This window comes from Pteropus alecto, unplaced genomic scaffold (assembly GCF_000325575.1).
Source record: "Pteropus alecto unplaced genomic scaffold, ASM32557v1 scaffold35, whole genome shotgun sequence".
Lineage (NCBI taxonomy): Eukaryota > Metazoa > Chordata > Mammalia > Chiroptera > Pteropodidae > Pteropus > Pteropus alecto.
The window spans coordinates 6,623,977-6,624,183 of record NW_006437828.1 but is presented as its reverse complement, the minus strand read 5'-3'; the positions used below and the strand labels follow the sequence as shown (position 1 = coordinate 6,624,183).

Below are 207 nucleotides of genomic sequence, written 5' to 3'. Positions count from 1 at the left end.
AGTGCACAAAATTCAGGGTATTTAGAGAACGCGCTGGAATTCTACCCGGTCAAGTTAGACACACTTTTTATAGTCCTCGAGTGCCCATGGAGCTTTAAAATAAAGAGTTGCATAAAAGAAAGTAGGACAGCAGTTAGTGGAACAGTTACCATGAAATCACACGTGACTAGGCCAGAAGGGATTTTTAAAAGAGATTTCACCTTTAAG

General features: G+C 40.1%; 1 protein-coding gene across 2 annotated transcripts in view; it reads right to left on the bottom strand.

The window, feature by feature from the left end:
* The window catches only part of CNMD (chondromodulin), a 34,705-nt gene that overhangs the window by 33,252 nt on the left and 1,246 nt on the right, over nt 1–207 (bottom strand). The gene's annotated exons all lie outside the window — the stretch shown is intronic.